Source organism: Rutidosis leptorrhynchoides, chromosome 11 (assembly GCF_046630445.1).
Source record: "Rutidosis leptorrhynchoides isolate AG116_Rl617_1_P2 chromosome 11, CSIRO_AGI_Rlap_v1, whole genome shotgun sequence".
NCBI lineage: Eukaryota > Viridiplantae > Streptophyta > Magnoliopsida > Asterales > Asteraceae > Rutidosis > Rutidosis leptorrhynchoides.
In genome coordinates this window covers 316,625,184-316,647,806 of record NC_092343.1, presented here as the reverse complement: position 1 = coordinate 316,647,806, position 22,623 = coordinate 316,625,184, and positions in this window count along the sequence as shown.

Here is a 22,623-nt window from a genome sequence, read left to right as displayed (position 1 = left end):
CCAGCAAAAAACAAATGAGTTTAATAGTATATTAACTCATTAAATCTATATTACATCTGCAAAAAATATAAAAACATATATTTTCATAAAGACTGTAATAAAAATTCTCTTGTACAAAATATTACTTGTGAAACTTTAACGGGTAGGTAATACCCTAGAATTATACAAATTCACAAGTAATATGTTATAATGTACATTCTTCAATTCTGATTCAATAATCATTAACCATACTCACTACTTTCACAGCAATATACATTCTTTCATAGAAACCAGAATAGCCATTCCCATTCAAATTCAATTACATGTTCTGGTTTTGACAGATCAGAATCCAAGTCAAGATTAAACAGATAACATTACTCTTAGATTCCTACATCCTTCAAAATCATACTTTAAATTCAAACTATACTAGAACATCACTTTCATTCACAAAACTCATAAAGATATTCGTATCATTCAAGATTCACGATGAATTCATTATACGGATATTGACGATGACAACCTGCGTCTAAACCCTTCAAAATTCTTGAAAACATCTCAACTAAGGAACAATCGAGAGAATGAACCAATCACACGATACATACGAAGAATATATGCATATAGATATGCATCCGGAGGACACTTGAACCTAAGCAAAGGTGCAACACGTATCCATGTTAGATCCTTTAGCATTATTATTATCTAAAATAACTTTACAATTCCTTTTCAAAATAGCGAATTTTATCACAGCTCCAAAAAGACAACTTCAACTTTTCATCCGGAGTAGCCTTATTATAACCTTGATATATACGTTGTCTTTTCGCCATCGTTACCGGGGAACCTTTTATATTCCACCACATTAGTAGTAAGCTTACCAGTAACTTTATTGCTATTTGACTTAAATCTCTCTGAAAGATCACTATAAAACCTTGTCATGTACCCATTTACATCTTGTAACAATAATTGTCATACCAAACCCCAGAAGCATCAATAATTATTCTTGAATCTCACATCATTTCTTCATATACATATAATGTTATCTCCTTGAATTATAATTCTAAAATCCGGAATAGCACTTTTGCCTACGAATCAGTACTATGAAGTTTTGAAAAAGCTGAAAGGAGAAGCAAAAACTGTAGACAACTGTAACAGTCAAAAGTTGATGATAAATAATAGTATGTTGGCAAAGCTCAGAAAAAGAGAAGGTTTGGAACTAGAAAATGGATTGAGCAAACTATGAAGGAGGCTGTGAATAAATTACAAACACGAAATCTACCTTCAAAGAATCCAAATGATTCAGTGTCTACTAAAATTCTTAGCAAATACCTTGCTCCTTACTCTAAACCCCTTGCGGACAATATTCTTCATCATCCTCTTATCTTAAATAATCTAAGATATCATCGTATCTTCCATTATAAATATCCTCCATATTTCTGAAGATATTTTCATAACCATTCTTATCTGAAATCATTTATGCCCTCGCGTTATCTGTAGCACATCATAAAGGAAACTGTTTTAGTTTCTAAACATCTGAAACCTCTGAGTGTAAAGTATGAATGTTTTTGAAGTAATGTTGGGAACTGAAGCATGAGTTAGTATAATATAATGACACTTGATCAACGTGATTATATTACAGTAAGTCATGCTGAGTTTCTAATGAAACATGATGATTCACATACCATAACGTCATCATGTGCCATGTTACACGACTCTTACATTCAATCTAATCTCTAAACATATCAAGAACATATTCTCTTAATAGTTATATCTTTTCCTTTGGATTCTGGTAATTTCACAAGTCAAATTGTACTATTACAATTTCTCTCTTAGAGCATTAGCTATGTTCATTCCGAATTTCATATCTATGAATTCTAGACCCTTATTCACTTGACTTGAAGTCGGGAAAAGAAGACGGAAGCATGAAACTCCAAAATATAAGGAAAAATATAAGCACGAAGACAACACAGAAATTACAAACCGTGTATATCGATGCGTATAGCAATATAAAGACACGGGAAAACTAAGAACACTATAAACCCAAGAGTATAGTAGAAGTTAACGGATTCCTCCGGTGGAAGATGAAGATGAAGAATGACAGATGTGATAGTCAAGAATATATCAAGAATTAAAACTGGATGGAACATATTGACGAATGTTTTGGAAGTACGAAGAAAGGAAGAAAGTATAAAAGATGGGAGATGTGGAAATAAGGAAACGTAGGAGGTTGATTTATAGTAAAATATCCGACAGAGAAATCGAGACAGATTATTGCATTAAATCGAAGAGTATCATAATTTCCTTAATCGTCGAAGAATCAAATCTTATATAGATTACAAAGATTTTCTTTAATCAGGAGATCAACCGTGATGACGTCAAAAGATAAGACGAATCCCTATTTTCTCATTTCACTCTTTTACGATAGCTTCACTCATACGTTTCGATTAATCGAATTATTTTATCCATATTTCTCAATCATGATAAAACCCTATGAATCAACTTATATTCGTCATAATAACATTCTTATTATTAGCCATGACTACTTCGATCAAATTTCGAGACGAAATTTCTTTAACAGGTAGGTACTGTGACGACCCGAAAATTTCCGACCAAATTTAAACTTAATCTTTATATAATTCCGACTTGATAAGCAATGAATTTTAATAAATCTTGAACCTCCAAAAATAGCTTTACACAAGCTTTTTGTCACCCTTTTATTCCGACGATTCGTCATAACTTGATTTAATTGTTTAATTATTGTGTATATATATATATATATATATATATATATATATATATATATATATATATATATGGATTTATATATATTTAACTTGAAAATATGATAATTAAATATCTCATTAAGTATATTAACAAAGTATTATATATATTTTCATATTACTAATTTAAAGAGTTTTCAAACAATATATATATTACTAATTAAACGAAGTAATTAACTTATGTTAAAATGTATTTACATATAATGTATTACGAGTGTAAATACATCCTTACAAGTATTGAATACACTTTATAATATACCAATACATATAAAGGATAGATATACTCATATTTCGGTTCAATTTCCTCAAAGAAATCTACTCACATTCATACGCTATTTTTACCCGTATTATACACAGCTTCTAGAAGTATTTACTATTGGTATATACCAATAGAAATCTGCAATTATTTGTTTAATATGTCATCCATGACCTAATCAATTTAATATGTCATGCATGACTTAATACATTTTAACTTATCTTAGATATTTTCACTAAAAACCAAATTTTCAAGCCTATAAATACGCACCATTTCTAACTCATTTTTACACATTCATTTTCCAAATTTTACTTCCAACTTTCACACACACTTGCAAGAACTCTCTCAAGTTTTGTTCTACTACTTCTTTCCAGCAACTTTACATTCTAAACTTGAGGTAAAAACTCTACTTCAACTCTTGTTCAATTCATATGTTTATAGCTATCTATATAAGAGTTTATAAACTAGAACATAGTTTAGTTGATTCTAAACTTGTTTGAAGAACTAATCTAATCCTTCTAACTTAACTTTAATAACACTTATTTATATGTATTATGATGTTATATTAAGTTAATATAAGAACTTATAACTTGTACATATGAAGAACACCTTGAAACTTAACATATATCCTTTAATCTCCATTCGGTAAAAAGCGGGCTGTTTTGGGTTGGGAATTAAAAACCTATCATAGACTTTTAGTTCGAAGCTAAGACTTTGGAAATATGTTAATATATGTAAATAAGACTTCCAGTATTTGTTTCATGATTTTAGACAAAGTGGAAGTATTTTATCAAAAATCATATATTGGGTGGATGCCGGGATTTTTCTAAATCTGTCCACCGACACAAAAAGAGGGTAAACCTCTAAAAATTACTACTTGGGATGAACTATTCGAATTGGTTTTTTAAAATTTACTTCTTAATGAATCCACAGCAATTTCATTCACTTTAAACGGAGTTGTAATGAATATTTGGCGAGGAAAACAAAATCTGCTAAAATTAACGTTGTATGGACGAAATTTATATTATAAAAACTATATTAACCATATCCTTGTTAACTTTTCCTATATTCTATATATATTTAGACATTTTATCAGTAGTATAACAAAATATTATAATCTTGGTTAATTATGTGATTGTATATATGTATAATAATATTCTTGGTACGTCCTAACACAATAAGTATACAATACGTTTTGATAAATCCTAAGACAAAACGTACACAATACATCTTAGTTAATTCTAAGATAATACGTATACAATACGTCTCTGGGTTGATGCAAAGACAATACGCATACAATACGTCGTGGGGTAATTCTAAGATTATGTATATATATATATACCGATTATTGGACTGTTGGACTTTTCGGACTATTTTGGACTACTAACAAAGGACTACTAACGATGTACTACTAACATAAAATGTTAAAAATTATTATATAAGTATTCTATGAACTTGCTTTATTTTATTCATATGTCGTATTATTATCTGAATCGTTATTATTGTTATAGGTTCGTGAATCCAAGGACGCCGGTCATATTTTTAATAAGTTGAAAACTTATTATTAATATACTTTTACTACTGTGAGTATATAGTCCCATTTTTAAACTCTACAAATATTTTAGGATGAGAATACATGCATTTTATGTTTTACGCCTTAGACACAAGTACTTAAATATATTCTACGTTGAGTTGTACCACTTTGCATATCTTCCCTAATAGCTTGGTAACTAATATTTACATGTTGTAAGAACATGTACACGCGAATCCTATTGATAGATCTATCGGGTTTGACAACCCCAACCGGGCTAGTCGCTCTAGTGTCGTAAACGGTTGCATAGTACTTCATTTTTACTACACTTGGTACAGTGTAGAGAGATTTCATAATAAAGGGAATATGCCACATTAATGGTTAAGTATGGTTACCGAAGCGCTCAACAACTTATAGAATACTTTTATACACTTGCGAGTGTACATATATTTATAACTATGAAATCTTGTGGTCTATATTTATATTGATGATAAACCTATATATCTCACCAACCTTTGTGTTCACTGTTTACGCATGTTTATTCTCAGGTCCATAAGAAAGTCTTTCGCTGTTGCATTATCTGAGCAAGTTGTGCATGGAGTCTCATACTTTTATTTAAATAAAGTGTTGCATTCAATAAAACCTTTCTCATGTATTATATTCGACTGTTACGTTACGTGTGTAGTATTTGGAAACCGATGTATTTTGGGGATTATTTCTTAAATAATCACCCACTTATTTAAAACATGCATTATGTATAATAATGATGTGCTTTTTATGAAACGAATGCAATATTTTCTAAAACGTATCATATAGAGGTCAAATACCTCGCTATGGACCAATGAGAATGTACTGCGTTTATAGTAATATGGACGGGTGTGTTTCAAAGGTCCTTGGACCCCACTTCCCACGCATCTAGCTTTTATGCTAGTTTTGAGAGAATGTAGGAAGCAGATACTATATTCCCGTATTTGAAAGGGTACCACGGCTTTTGACCATGGCGTGTGTTGTCTAGTAACACTAGCACGAAGCCATTGCTTTTCATCAAGAAGACAGCATAGGTTGAAGCTCAAGGCTCCTCTTCCCACAGTACGATACATCGGTGTAATACATGGTGAAATGATACATTAACCAATGTCAGTATAAAATGACGTAGATTAGGAAGTCTCCTACACCAAGTAAGACGACTATCGGAAGACTTAACTTCCTTCACGTATGGACTTGAATCATCCTACAATTTGGATTTTTAACATCCTGGAAGACTTTGCTTCCTTATTTTTAATCAAAAACCCTTCAAAAAGTTCATAAATTTTCAGATTGGTAACAAATGTTCGCGAGGATCTATCCCCCCCCCCACACATACACACACTTAAGATCATGTAATGCCCTCGTTTACATGAAATCAGATAATCAAAGATAAATTCGAGAGGACAATAGTGAAAAGGGAAAAAGAAAAAGAAAACTCAGATTTTTAGATCCGAAGATCATGAAGAGACGGTGCACGATGGCGCTGAACTTACTTCCAGCATAAGAACATCGGCATCCACTCGAACATCAATCACACAATAATCTTCAAATGCAAAATAAATTGCTAAACTTAATGATAGTCTTTGAAAATTAACAGCATGCAAATCATCAGAAACTGCGAATAGCATACCAAACAAACATGCAAGGGATGGGGTGGTACCACCGAGGTACCGAAACGCCCCATCAAATATCCAAGTACAAAGTTTTAACTATATCAAATACAGTCATCTAGAATACAAATAAATAAAGGAAATAGTCTTAAACCAAACACGCACAAACTAGCCACTATCATAAAAGCTGCTCAAAAGAACCCCAAAAGGACCCATCACTTGGTCCTGGGTTTTGCTGATCCTGGTTCTGTTGGTACTACTGCTGGTGTTGTTGCTGCATTGCTAGCTGGTGAGCAGCTTGGGCTTGGGCAAATGCTGAATCATAATAATAAGAAGGCTGAGGCATCTATGACAACGCGAAAATTTCTAATTAAATTTAAACTTAATTCTGACACGATAATCAAAGTCAGTTAAACAGAATCTCAAAATTTTGAACTGTTCAATTACCTTTCGACTATTCCGGACGATTCACGAACCTTGTGTGTAAATAAATATGTATGTATGTATGTATATATATATATATATATATATATATATATATATATATATATATATATATATATATACATATATAATTTCTATACATAATAAATATATTAAAATATAAAATGCATAAGTATTAAATATTCAAGATATGTTATAAATTATATATAATATTAATATATTGAATTTAATTACAAGTTAACATATATATGTTATATTATTATTATTATTATTAATATCATTATTAACATTTGTATTAATTTTTATTATTGTGTAAGTAATATTATTTTTATCATTAATAATATTATAATTATAATCATCTTCATTATAATTAATATTACATATTATTAGTAATATAATTATTATTAATAGTATTATTATTATTTTTATTATTATTAGTATTAGTATTTTTATTATAAATAGTATTATTATTATTATTGATATATCTATTAATAATTAATTAAAAATTTAAAATAAATTAGAAAGTCAAAAATATTGAACTAAGCGGTAATATATTTTATAAATCAAATCTGCTTTTTATTTTTTATTAAGATCGTGATATTTTTTTTAATCGTGATTCTTTTAAAATTTGATCGTTATATTTTTTTAATTTGCTACTGGTTTTTAGTTTGGATCCAATGAATCCCCATTGCTATAACACTAGCAATTTCCATCTGTTATTCTCACATCCAAATACCTACTGCAAATTATAAAACAATACAAAAATTTATTTATTTATTTATTTTGCCGTATACCTCTGTTCTTCCATTTTTGTTCATAAATTGAATTCAAACGATTTGTCAAAAACTGTAAATGCAATCATGTTAGGATTCTTTCACATAATCTTTCTGCAAAATTTCAAATCCTAATTCGTCCTATCGAATTCAAATTTTCGAGTCAAAGTATAAATTTTAAAAAGTCAAACGATTGTTTATCCTAAAATTCGAGTTCTTTATGATGTTTCCTATTAAATTGATGCTTGGGGAAGATTCTAGGAGTGATTTAAAAAATATTTTTTGTTATAATTTTTATCTAAAACGTCCTAAAAATTTAAAATTGATTTTGAGTTCTTTATATTTGTTTTCGATCAGACAGCTACTGCTGTTCTTGATTTGTTTTAATTTTTCTCTCGCGTCTGTTAATCACAACACGTTTTTAATCTGTTCTTTGTAATCCCCAAACCCAAAACAAAAATTTAGTTGTTACGACTGAGCTAGAGGTTGCGGGTTCAAGCCCGGGCGTTGGCGTCTATTTTTTTTAAAGCATGTTTTGAAGGTAGTCTATCTTTATTATTATTATTTATTATTTATTATTATTATTATTATTATTATTATTATTATTATTATTATTATTATTATTATTATTGTTGTTGTTATTATTATTATTATTGTTATTATTAAGTATTAGTATTATTATTATTAGTATTATTACTATTATTATTATAAAGTATTATAATTATTATTATTGAAAAAGTACTAGTTATCATTTATCATAATTATATTTACAAGTAATATTATTATTATTATTGTTGTTATTACTAAATATTATTATCAATTTAAATAACATTATCATTATTATGATTAAAATTATTATTATTATTATTATTATTATTATTATTATTATTATTATTATTATTATTATTATTATTATTATTATTTTAACAATACAAATTATTGTTATCATTATTATTATTAGTACTAGTATCATTTTATATTTATAAGTATTATTAATGTTATCATTATTATTATTACTAATATGATTATCTTTATTAGTATTATTATTATTATTAAAAGTATCATTATAATTATTAGTATTATCATTATAATTATTAGTATTATCATTATTATTATTATTACTAGTATCAAGTACTATTATCAAAAGTTATTATTTTCATTATCATTTTATTGTTAAAATGAGTATTTTTATTATTATTAAGAACTATTGTTATTATCATTTTCATTTAAAACTACTTACTATTATTATTATTTTTACTACTAATATTATTATTATTATTACAAAATAGTACAACTATTTATTCATTAACATTAATAATATTTTACCAAACAAATACTAATATATAGAATATATATATATATATATATATATATATATATATATATATATATATATATATATATATATATATATATATATATATATATATATATATATATATATATATATATATATATATATTTATATATAACAAGTGAAGTAATATATATATACTTATTCGATTACGAGTATATGTGTTAATATATATATACTTGATATAGGTTCGTGAATCCGAGAACAACTCTGCACTTGTTCAGTGCCATTATACACATATTTACTACGAAATACAAAATACAGTATCGTGAGTTTCATTTGCTCTCTTTTTATCTATATTTTTGGGCTGAGAATACATGCACTATTTTATAACTGTTTTATGAAATGAATACAAATACTAAAACTGATTTTTGCATTAGTTTCATTTGCTCCCTTTTTAAATTATTTTTGTGAGTTTTCATTTGCTCCCTTTTTATCTATATTTTTGGGCTGAGAATATATGTACTATTTTTATAAATGATAGACACAAGTACAAACTATTATGCGACCAACATGAGTATTTTTATTGTGTTCATTTGAAACATGCAAATCCTGGCTTTGTAATATCATTAATTGCTAGATGAACTAAAGTGGCAAACGGAATTATTATAGATAGCGCTATTAGGAGTAACGTCCCCGATACATTTGACCAAGTCATTGTATTACTCAATAATGAAATTAAACCGACAAGGACAGAAGAACTTGTCACGGGGCAAACTTTAAACGTTTAGTCTAAATATCACGAACTTGCATAACTTTTTGATCTGCGAGATCAACTTCTATAAAAATCTTGTGGTCTAAATCTATTACTGAAATCAATATTTATGATAAACCTATGAACTCACTCAACCTTGTGTTGACACTTTAAAGCATGTTTATTCTCAGGTCCTACATAATGCTTCCGCTGTGTATTTGCTAATTGAAAGTAACATTTCAACAAGTCATTCATGGATAATTTGAAAGACTTACACTTGCTAAATTGATGATGATTGCTTGCTATGCTTGGAGTCTTCATTACATATTATATCAATTAAAGACATTTAATGCGTTGTTCATTATATACAATGTAACCTATTTATCTTCCGCTGTAAAACTCAATATAACGTCTCATATAGAGTCGTTCTCTTTTATACAACTGTGATTTGATATAATTAGTCACAAATACCCCAGGCCCTATTTGGGGGTGTGACAGAGATTGGTATCAGAGCAGTTTTATTGTAGAGAACCAGGATTGCATTTTAAGTGTGCCTTATACAATTAGGTACCTTAGCAATATAGGACTACAACTTTCCTTGACCATAGTGCTTATAATTGTTGCCTTTAATTGATAAATGCTACACTATACTTTAGAAACTTTACTTATCCTAGAATGCCGAGCCAACCTAAGAACTCTGCTCACTTTCCTAAGGACTATCCAATTACGCCACCGAATTTAAATGCAACACCATGATTTCAGAAATTCTTGACATTCTTATGTCATTTATCATAGTTTTGTGTATTACATATGTATTACATGAAATATTATCCATGATTTTTGAAACTCCTATAATTGTTACTATTCATACTCAAACGTATATAACTCCCTGTTATATATCACGTACCTATATGCCTTATGCCTTTATGCATCGGTTTGCGAACTGAAAAATGTCATTGGGTTATCACAGTATACGAATTGAAAGTCTTTAATCGAAAGATTATTAGATAACATACTTATCATTTTATGATCTCGACACGTCATACTGCCATTATTGGAGTATAGACAAATCATATCTTATCATATCTATCCCAATAGACTTTGTCTAACACTTTTCCTAAATTCCCTACGTAAATTACGAAAATCTTTTTGCTATACATACGTATTCAAGGAAACGAATATATCATTCAGTATTCAACAACTCATCTCATATCGAAACCCTTATCCAATCACATAATATGGATTTCTCATCTGATTCCTCAAGCTCCAATGGCAGCGTAACCGGAACAAATGAACCAATTAGCCATCATCTATTCTGGATGAATTGAGGATGGGTTCGTAGCCGACTCAATCAATGGAGACGAGAAGAAGGAGATCCCTTCCTCCAACCAAATTCACCACTTTCACCCTCATTTCCAGAATATCCCATCACGAATATATAATATCGAAAATTCTAGATCTTATTCATCCCCTTGTCCGAACCGCCAATCATCCCGGAATAGTAGAAGAAGTCAACGAGCTTCGCACTCGAGTGGTGGCTCTGGAGAATATGGTGCGAATTCTACAAGCATCAGCAGCACCAGCAGCATAACCAGCATCACCACCAGTATCATCAGTACCACCAACATCACCAACAACATAAGCACTGTAAGCACCAGAATCAGCAACAGCATCAACATCATCAGCTTCACCAACAACAACATCCGCATCCCACGCCTCAACACCACAATCTGTACCTCAAACATCAACATCATATGCCCATAGATATAAAGGAATATTAGTAATAATGAGCTAAGATGTATTGACTCATTCTTCCTAAAGAATTATATATGTATACTTTATATATATATATATATATATATATATATATATATATATATATATATATATATATATATATATATATATATATATATATATATATATATATATATATATATATATATATATATATATAATAAATCTTTTCGTGCTAAGCTATTACGTGTGAATCTTAACTAGTATGTACTACTTGGTTAAATCATATCACTAATATGCTATGATGTACATCCTTCATTAATGACTTAACAATCATTAATCACTGCTTCAGCACAATAAACTCCATTTCATTATAAACCAAGTGTATTATTCAAATACATGTTTGATCTTACACTCCTATTTTCGATGTACTTGAAACTTTCTAGAAAAACATCATTCGTGCTTGCGAATTTCATAAGAAATCCACGAGCACCAGCATCATATACCGAGATATATCAATAACAATGAACGATGAAGTATTGATTCATAACTTCATTAGAGAAATATTCCCTACGATTATGTAATCTATCAAGTCTTGAAGATTATTTATTCTCGTTACAACCGCAAATCGAATGAGTTTAATATTATATTAACTCATTAAATCTATATTATATCTGAAGAATACATATATGAACATATATCTTCATAAAGATTGTAATTAAAAAAATTCTTTTGTACAAACTGTTAATTGTGAAAATATTTTAATGGGTAGGTAATACCCGAGACATATTTATATCTCACAGTAATATATTACATTGTACATTCTTTCATGACAAAATCGCTGAAATGGTTCCTATGGTTTGAAACAAAAAGCTGATTTAGTCCCTATGGTTTTTTTTGATGGATTTCGTCCTCGTAGTTTGCAAATGTTGCTGATTTCGTCCCTTTGACTGACGGCCGTCTAAATTAGTCGTTAAAATAGGGTCATGTGCAATGCATGTGAGGGTACTATAGTCTTTTTATCTTTTATTATTATATTATTACTACCCTCTTCATTCTTTTTTCACATGAATATGTGATGTGGCATTCCATTTACCACACAAATTAAAAAATAACCTCCTTCACATTCCTTTTTTATTATTACTGCTACTACATTCTCTTCCACAATCAAACCCACCTAACAACTATTGAAGTAACTTCCACTCTTTTAATTAACTTCCATCAACTATATCGTTATGATCATCTATTAACTTTCATTCAGATTTAACTTTCATTCTCTCCCATAAACACAAACACACCCACATAACCCGGATCTGAAACTTACCGAAAATTGATTTGATAAACAGATCTGAAAATCGCTTGTGTTTCTTAAGAGAAAACAGATATGGAATCAACCCGAACCAACGATCAGGTTTGAGTTTCGCCGTTGTGGTGGTTGCAGGTGGTTTGCGTTCAGATCTGAAAAAGGATCTGTTGTGGATTTGGCCGGAATTTTTGTCGAAGAAGACGACCGGAGTTGTGGATTTGACCGGAATTTTCGTCACAAACGCACCTGCAATAAAGTCACAAACGGTCGGAATATTCGTCGAAGAAAATGACCGGAGCAGTAAAGTCACAAACGCACCGTCGTCATCCGAGATCTCCGAACCTGCAACACTCCATTTTCATTCCGATGAAATAGCAACGCTCACTCCATTTCCATTTTCTTCATCTGGGTTTTGTTGCTTTGCGTCTACTTTGTGTACTTTATTTATTATTTTTTATAATCATTTGATGTAAGGATAAAAGTGTTTGATTTCCACAAGTGATGTTGACGAAAATTAGAAACAAATGATGTGATAGAATCGCCTAAAGTTAAGGTACGTTAGATGTTTTGGTGAGAAAGAGTGCAAGTGAATTAATTTGACTTTTAGTTTTTCATCCCATTCATTATATGTTCTATTCCTACATCGATGCTATTTATTTTATCCTTTTTTTAATCTAAAGATTTATTCATGTAATTTTAGGGTTTAGATTTGAATTCAGTGTTTTTAATTTGTATTTGGTTGGTGTTTTTAATTTGTATTTTATTTTTAGGATTTAGATTTAGATTTGAAATTGATTTTAAAAGTTAGGGTTTATGATTTGGGGATGAATAAAGAAGAAAATGAGATGGAGAAGAAGGTGAACAAAGGAGAAAGTTAAAATGACAATTTTACCCTCACATGCATTCATTTAACGGTGAAATTAGACGTCCGTCAGTCAAAGGGAAGAAATCAGCAACATTTGCAAACTACGAGGACGAAATCCATCAAAAAAAAGCATAGGGACTAAATCAGCTTTTTGGTACAAACCACAGGGACCATTTCAGCGATTTTGTCTTCTTCCATTCTGATTCAGCAAATATTAACTATACTACTTACATTCATAAGATATATATATCCATTCACTAAAGAACAACCATTTTCAATTACATATTCTGATTTTGACATATCAAAATCCAAGTAAAACTTTAGCAGGTGTTATCTTCCTAAAGATCACTACATTCATGAATTATATTCATTCGTATTCTATGATGAATTATCACATCAAATCACTGAAATTATCATTCATTACTTTTGAAATCAACAACGCCTATTCGTCAACCATTAGATCCGTTGACGATTACAATCAGCGTTTAATCATCTAAAAATAAAATTTCTTGAAACCATCTCGGATTGATAATCAATGATTCAGATTCGTTAACCTTGAGAATGCTGACGAAGCAGCAAAAGCTATAGATGGTCTTAATGGCCAAAAGTTTGATGATAAAGAATGACGTATTGAAAAAGCTCAGATTTGGAACTGAAAAACGGATTGAGCTAACCATGGAGGAGACCAAGGACAAATACAAGGACCAAACCCTATATTCAAAGAATCCAGGTAATTCTGGATCCGATGAAATCTTTAGAGAATATCTTGCTTCGAAGTCATGTTAAAAGCTTGCAGAAAACTTTTCTTCATCAACTTTTTAACTTAGAAATTCCAAAATATCATCATAAATATCTTCGATATTTCTGAAGATATTTTCATAAATATTCTCGTCCGAAATTATATACCTCTTCGTGCTATCTGTATTACATTATATTGGAAACTTCTGTAAAATCTAAGTATAAATTATGAATGATTTTTGAAGTAGCGTTGGGAATTGAAGCATGAGTTAGTATAATATAATGACGTCAGGCCAACGTGATTATATTACAGTAAGTCAGGCTAAATTTTTAATGGAAGATGATGATTCATAGACTTTATAATTATCATTCGCCATGTTACACGACTCTTACATTCTATTTAACCTCTAAACATATCAAGAAAATATTTTTCTTGATGATTCGATCTTTTCCGGATATTCTGTTAATTTGACAAATCAAATCATGCTATTACCATTCCTTTCTACTTTATATATTATGATCATTCGAAACTTCATACCTACAAATTCTGGACCATTACTCGCTTTACTTAGAGTCGAGAAGAGAATAAAAAGGCAAAGAGCTCCGAAATATAAGGAAAAATATAAAGCCTGATAACAACACATAAATTATTAACCGTGTATATCAATACGTATTGCAACGTAAAGACACGGGAGAATTAAAAACATTATAACCCCAAGGGAATAGTAGAAGAAAAAAAATTCCTCTGGTGGTAAATGAAAAAGAAGAATGACTGTATATATGGTCAATATAATAACAAGGATCAGAACTGGATTAAGCATTTCCTTAATCTTTGGAAGTATGAAGTGAGGAAGAAAGTATAGAAGTGGTGAAGATAATGAAGCGGAAGAAGCTAATTTATAGCAAAATTCCAAACACAGAAATCGATTCAATTCACCGCATTTAATCAAAGAAATCCCAAAATTTTCGTAAATACCGGAGAATCAAATCTTATAGATTACGAAGATTTCCTTTAATCCCTTGAATTCCAGAAATCAATCATGACTACGTCAAAAGTTAAGGTGAACATTTAATTTTCTCATTCACTCTTTTACGATAGCTTCGTTTATACTCTTCATATAATCAAATCATTTTATCCATATTATTCAATAGTGATAAAACTTTATTTTTCAACTCATATTCATCATTAAAATATTCTTGTTGTAAACAAAGAAAATCCCTATCAAATTTCATGACTGTGATTTTCATGAACTGCTCTCTATTTTGTCTGCCCTAATATTGTGGCATAAGCGCTCAAGGTTTAAATGAGCTCAATATTATTCATAACACATTTCATGTATCCAATTTACTGAAATGACTTGTATAACATCATCATTTTGAATGATCTCTGCATTAATAATAAAATGCACTTCATTGAAGAACCTGTAGAATTTATGGTTCGTATGACTTAAACGCTTGAAACAAAATAATATTCTATCCGTTGGAATTCACGAAAAGTTCCGAGTATACCTGGGAACGTGAAGACCAACTAAAACGTAAATATCCTCGTCTATGTACGAACAACGCCGACTGATGGCAACAACTAAATTTCGGGATGAAATTTCTTTTAACGGGTAGGTACTATGACAACCCAAAAATTTCTGATTAAATTTAAACTTAATTCTGACACGATAATCAAAGTCAGTTAAACTGAATCTCAAAATTTTGAACTGTTCAATTACCTTTCGACTATTCCCGACGATTCACGAACCTTGTGTGTAAATAAATATGTATGTATATATATATATATATATATATATATATATATATATATATATATATATATATATATATATATATACACACACATATAATTTCTATACATAATAAATATATTAAAATATAAAATGTATAAGTATTAAATATTTAAGATATGTTATATATTATATATAATATTAATATATTGAATTTAATTACAAGTTAACATATATATGTTATATTATTATTATTATTAATATCATTATTAACATTTGTATTAATTTTTATTATTGTGAAAGTAATATTATTTTTATCATTAATAATATTATAATTATAATCATCTTCATTATAATTAATATTACATATTATTAGTAATATAATTATTATTAATAGTATTATTATTATTAATATTATTATTATTTCTATTATTATTAGTATTAGTATTTTTTATTATAAATAGTATTATTATTATTATTATTGATATATCTATTAATAATTAATTAAAAATTTAAAATAAATTAGAAAGTCAAAAATATTTAACTAAGTAGTAATATATTTTGTAAATCAAATCTGCCTTTTTATTTTTTATTAAGATCGTGATATTTTTTTTTAATCGTGATTCTTTTAAAATTTGATCGTGATATTTTTTTGATTTGCTACTGGTTTTTAGTTTGGATCCAATCGAATCCCCATTGCTATAACACTAGCAATTTCCATCTGTTATTCTCACATCCAAATACCTACTGCAAATTAAAAAACAAGATAGAAATTTATTTATTTTTTTTGCCGTATACCTCTGTTCTTCCATATTTGCTCATAAATCAAATTTGAACGATTTGTCAAAAACTGTAAATGCAATCATGTTAGGATTCTTTCACGTAATCTTTCTGCAAAATTTCAAATCCTAATTCGTCCTATCGAATTCAAATTTTCGAGTCAAAGTATAAATTTTAAAAATTCAAACGATTGTTTATCCTACAATTAGAGTTCTATATGAAGTTTCCTGTTAAATTGATGCTTGGGGAAGATTCTAGGAGTGATTTAAAACATATTTTGTGTTATAATTTTTATCTAAAACGTCCTAAAAATTTAAAATTGATTTTAAGTTCTTTATATTTGTTTTCGATCAGACAGCTACTGTTGTTCTTGATTTGTTTTAATTTTTCTCTCGTGTCTGTTAATCACAATACGTTTTTAATCTGTTCTTTGTAATCCCTAAACCCAAAACAAAAATTTAGTTGTTGTTAAGAATGGTGTCTGGTCGATTAGAAGATGAAGAAGAAGAGATAGAACAGAAAAAGATATAAATAAAATAGAAGGGAATTTAAAACAGAAATACAGACTAGTTCAGAAGGTTAAGAGGTGTTACGAGTGAGCTAGAGGTCGCGGGTTCGAGCCCGGGCGTTGGCGTCTATTTTTTTTAAAGCCTGTTTTGAAGGTAGTCTATCTTTATTATTTATTATTATCATTATTATTATTATTATTATTATTATTATTATTATTATTATTATTATTATTAAGTATTATTATTATTATTATTAGTATTATTACTATTATTATTATTAAGTATTATAATTATTATTATTGAAAAAGTACTAGTTATCATTTATCATAATTATATTTACAAGTAATATTATTATTATTACTCTTGTTATTACTAAATATTGTTATCATTTTAAATATCATTATCATTATTATGATTAAAATTATTATTATTATTATTATTATTTTAACAATACAAATTATTGTTATCATTATTATTAGTACTAGTATCATTTTATATTTATAAGTATTATTAATGTTATCATTATTATTATAACTAATATGATTATCTTTATTAGTATTATTATTATTAAAAGTATCATTATAATTATTAGTATTATCATTATAATTATTAGTATTATCATTATTATTATTACTAGTATCAAGTATTATTATCAAAAGTTATTATTTTCATTATCATTTTATTGTTAAAATGAGTATTTTTATTATTATTAAGAACTATTGTTATTATCATTTTCATTAAAAACTACTTACTATTATTATTATTTTTACTACTAATATTATTATTATTATTACAAAATAGTACAAATATTAATTCATTAACATTAATAATATTTTACCAAACAAATACTTATATATAGAATATATATATATAAGTATATATAACAAGTGAAGCAATATATATATATATATATATATATATATATATATATATATATATATATATATACTTATTCGATTACGATTATATGTGTTAATATATATACTTGATATAGGTTCGTGAATCCGAGGACAACTCTGCACTTGTTCAGTGCCATCATACACATATTTACTACGAAATACAAAATACAGTATCGTGAGTTTCATTTGCTCTCTTTTTATCTATATTTTTGGGCTGAGAATACATGCACCATTTTATAACTGTTTTATGAAATGAATACAAATACTAAAACTGATTTTTTTGTTAGTTTCATTTGCTCTCTTTTTTAAATTATTTTTGTGAGTTTTCATTTGCTCCCTTTTTATCTATATTTAAGGGCTGAGAATATACGTACTATTTTTATAAATGATAGGCACAAGTACAAACTATTATGCGACCAACATGAGTATTTTTATTGTGTTCATTTGAAACATGCAAATCCTGCTTTGTAAAATCATTAATTGCTAGATGAACTAAAGTGGCAAACGGAATTATTATAGATAGCGCTATTGGGAGTAACGCCCCCGATACATTTGACCAAGTCATTATATTACACAATAATGAAATTAAGCCGACAAGGACAGAACAACTTGTCACGGGGAAAACTTTAAACGTTTAGTCTAAATATCACGAACTGGCATAACTTTTTGATCTGCGAGATCAACTTCTATAAAAATCTTGTGGTATAAATCTATTACTGAAATCATTATTTATGATAAATCTATGAACTCACTCAACCTCATGTTGACACTTTAAAGCATGTTTATTCTCAGGTCCTATATAATGCTTCCGCTGTGTATTTGCTAATTGAAAGCAACATTTCAACAAGTCATTCATGGATAATTTGAAAGACTTACACTTGCTAAATTGATGATGATTGCTTGCTATGCTTGGAGTCTTCATTACATATCATATCAATTAAAGATATTTAATGCGTTGTTCATTATATACAATGTTACCTATTTATCTTCCGCTGCAAAACTCAATATAACGTCTCATATAGAGTCGTTCTCGTTTATATAACTGTGATTTGATATAATTAGTCACAAATACCCCAGGCCCTATTTGGGGGTGTGACAGCATCCTTGGACGAACCCAGTCAGTCCAACCGGGTGTATGAAGTTCTGCGGGTCCTGACGGTAGAGATCGAAAGAATGCTCATGCCACTGCAAATTCGCCTGAATACCTGCCTTGTTGTACTAGGTCCTATCATTACCATCATCAACATGCTGACAAAGCAACCTGTTTTGTTCATCGTAATAATCTCGATCTGCCCGGCAACGATCATCAATATAACTCCGCATACCCGTAAACTGCCCCTCAGTATAAAGCCGCATATCACTACACTGATTAGTGATAAAAGCACAAGTTAAACCAACATCACTAGAACTCTCAGCCTGAGGCATCTCTTCATCCGCCGCAGGAGGTTCTTCCGCCTCCGGATCCGTTAAATCACCCTCCTCCTGCGGATGAACACCCATGTACCGCACACACTTGTTACTCTCTTGGACCAATACCTTACACCCTTCATATAACTGTGCACCCACTGTTCTTGACCTAACATCGGTAGTAATATCCGGATACAATCTCTTGGTCCCCTTTGCAGTAGAAGACATACCCAAATACTCAGCCAACAAAGTAACATAAACACCCCCACACATCGAACTGTTCGGACGAAGGCCCGAACTTTGCATGCAAAGAGACCAAATGACACAGTAGGGGATGTTGACATGACGCTCCAGATCACGAATAAGATAGAAGAGATCCGGGATGCTAACTTTCTCAGTATTATGTCCACGCTGAGAAATGGTGTGAGAGATGAACCTTCGAATAACACGGAGACGAAAATCCTTGATTTGAGTGTACGAGCTAACACTTGCTACCAACCTATTTTTGTTTGCAATAACCTTCCAATCATTGTGTTTATCAACCTTCCCTTTAAAAATCTCACCCGACTCTAAATAACCCTTGAAGTGAGATGCTGACATCTCAAGATCAGTGTAAATACCCAATGCTCTGGCAACCTCGCGCAAAGTCATAGAATGAAACTGTCCACCAAGTTGAAAAGTAACGAAATCCTTAGTATCGATATCCCTGGTTCCTTCAATGTAAGAACAAGTGCTAAAGAACTTCAAGCACCAAACTTTTTAAATCGGATGATCCAAATGGAAGAACTTAACCCAATCGTTGTATTGAAATTCATTCCCCCAATCATCCTCATAGTATTGAACCAACTTGCCTCTGACTTCATCTTCCACACCCACTTCAGCCAAGGGGGCCCAATCATGAAAACGGGGCGCAATACAATCTCTTTCGTATAGCATTTGTAAAATGTTCATCCTATGATGATAGTTATTCACCCGGCGTTGCCACCTCAAGAAAGGGTGCGTGCGGTCGATGATAAAGCACTCGAATGGATGAGGAGGAAGTTGTTCATTCTCATCCGCCGCATTAGATGTGGAAGGCTTGCTTCTTTTCGAGCCTTACAAAACATCAAGCAAACACAAAACAAAGTTGCACAAAAACCATTAGCGTTAGTGAAACTTATAAACCTCATGGAAACTTCCCAAAATCGAACCATCACTAGATATGCAAAACAATTTAGTAATGAACTATAGCATACAAGTGACCTTCAAACAATTTAACCATTCCAATAACCAATCATTATCAAGCAAAGACTTACTTCAAACTAACCAACTTATTCAATCAAAGTGGACAAATAGCTCTAGCATTCATAAATAAACTCAACAAAATCGCAAAAGAAGACTTGACTTCCCAAAAACATTATACATGCTAAACATATGATAAAACAAATCAAGCATGATATCATAGCATATATACTCATCACTGTCATTAATCATAAACAAGAAGTCAAACTTAGTCAACCATCAAAAACCCCAAATTACTCAAGAACCCTAAAATTAAAAATTAATCAATTCAACGATTCATGGCAATTTCTACAATCATACAATCAATATTATCACATCAATTTCATCAATCAAACATCAAAACCCAAAAGCCCCAAATCATCATGCTTATGAACCCTAGAATCAAAAATTGAATTTTTAAGCATAAAAGTATGAACATCAAGCAATAATCATGTTAAGAACACATAATCAACAACAAAATCGGCTCCTAAACAAGTAATTAATCCCCCACACTTATCTTTATCAAATACCCATATAATCATGCAATTTTAAACACAAAAGTAAAAGAAATAGAAGAAAGTGGGATGAAATGTTTACCAATCTGAGTTTAGGAGCCATAGTTCTTGCAAAATCATTGATTTGAAGATGATAAAAATCGATTAAGGTTACTGGGGTTGAGAGATAATAGGCCGCTAGTGTTTGTGTATGTGTGTTATGAAAAAGAAAAATTAAATAGATGGAAAGAAAATAGCCCAGCCGGCCCCCGATCGCGACCGCATAAGCCTAAATCTCGCTCGCGATTTATTTTTTTAAATTTTTTTGACCTGATGTATTCGAGCATCTCGCGACCGCATGAAACCCAATTGCGATCGCGAAGAAGGAATCGCGCCCGCAATCTATGAAAATCGTGACCGTGATTTCTTGAATTTTTCATGTACCAACTTCTGTGAATGAATCACGGTCGCGAGATTTTTAATGCGGCCGAGATTTTGACCAGGCTGAAATTTTTTTTTTCCAGGTTTTTATATTGTTTTTGGGTTTTATGGTTTTATCAAAAACTTACAAAGATAAACTTACAAAAATTTACAAAGGTGATTTTTTAATGAGTCGTTTACTCGACTCCGTCCCGCGATCAAGTATCTTTCGAGTAAAAGGTGAGGTCCTCCTCTGTTTCATTCAACCCCTCATAGTATAACTTTATCCGATGACCATTCATCTTAAAACCTTCACCATCCTTCCAATTAACTCAACCTGACCGGCGGGAAAAGCTTGTTTGACCACGAATGGACCGGACCATCGTGACCGAAGTTTTCCCGGTGAAAATTTGAACCTTGAATTATAAAGTAAGACTTTTTGACCTGGTTCAAACTCCTTCCTTTCTCGTAAACGGGCATCGTGCCAACGTTTAGTTTTCTCCTTATATAAAAAGGAGTTCTCGTACGCATCTAACCTCAACTCATCAAGCTCATTTAGTTGCACAAGCCTATTCTCACCCGCCTTTTCAAGATCCATATTCACATTTTTTAACGCCCAATAAGCTTTGTGTTCCACCTCTACCGGAAGATGGCACACTTTGCCATAAATGAGTGGAAACGGTGTGGTCCCAAGAGGCATTTTGAACGCGGTTCAAAAGGCCCACAATGCGTCATCTAATTTGCATTGCCACATCTTCGGATTATCATTAACCGTTTTTTCAAGGATATGTTTCAATGCACGATTAGTATTCTCCACTTGCCCACTTGTTTGTGGGTGATAAGCGGTGGATAACCTATGAGTAACACCATACTTCTTCAACACCTTTTCAAGAAGGTGGTTTGAAAAGTGGGTGCCACGATCGGAAATGAGCACCTTTGAAATTCCAAAGCGCGCGAGAAAAGATTCTTCAAGAAATTCACCACGACCCGTGCATCGTTCGTGGGTAGAGCTTTGGCCACCACCCACTTAGAT